Below are 940 nucleotides of genomic sequence, written 5' to 3'. Positions count from 1 at the left end.
AATACTGTATCAGTGATTTGCATACGCGGAATACATTCGACTATATCTAGATACAATAATAATAAATAAAAAAAAAACATTGATAACTTTAAACGCGAGATTCGACTAATTGTCTTTTCTTGAACTTTTTCGGCCCGGCTTTCGTTGAAGAAATTGTATTTGTGACGGGTGAGCTGACGCCCATCCGTCTAATACTAATTAACAAATAATAGATAGATGTATTTTAGTTCAGAAAGCAATACATTTTATAGTAGTTTCATTAGGCGCTACACAGCTGCACATAAATATCGCATTACATTAGTTGTATTAAGTCTTACTTTTATAAAGACAATGCGATGAGCAGACGTTTCGCGTGGTCAGCAGTTTTGACTGTGGGAAGAAAAGAGTTCCGTTGGAGACTGCGAAGGGATATTTTCTTATGCAGCACGAAAAGAGTTCTCATGGGAAACGGCGGAGTGATATTTTGGAAGCAGGGGATGCAATTGCAGAAGAAGAGTTAGTTACTATAGTTAAGCTGATTCAAATAGTCGTCTGCTCGCGCATGAATATTAAATCTCTCTTATTTTACCGCTTTAATTACAGATCACTATAAGAATACGTTTAATGCCGCTATTGTTGAATGAAAATATTGTATTAGTATCCGATTCATTTATGCTATCTTAGATTTGTAAAAGAGACTCTCAGGGCCTTTTCTGGGTACTCCCATATTTTGGGGACGCCCAATAAACAAATATCCATTAAATTCACATATAGTCATTCCTTCACTGAGCGACCCACACCCTTTATAACATCCTATTAAATTTCTAGAGACGCTGAGCTAGGCACGGTAAGATCGGTTACGCAGTAAGAACATTAAGGTGTAAGCTCACACGTAACAGTATTATTAAAATTGCGCAGGTTAAATATCGAAGGATATATAAAATGATGACTTGCAAAGTTG

The sequence above is a fragment of the Microplitis mediator genome, chromosome 1 (assembly GCF_029852145.1).
Source record: "Microplitis mediator isolate UGA2020A chromosome 1, iyMicMedi2.1, whole genome shotgun sequence".
Taxonomy (NCBI): domain Eukaryota; kingdom Metazoa; phylum Arthropoda; class Insecta; order Hymenoptera; family Braconidae; genus Microplitis; species Microplitis mediator.
This window is presented reverse-complemented; position numbering follows the sequence as displayed.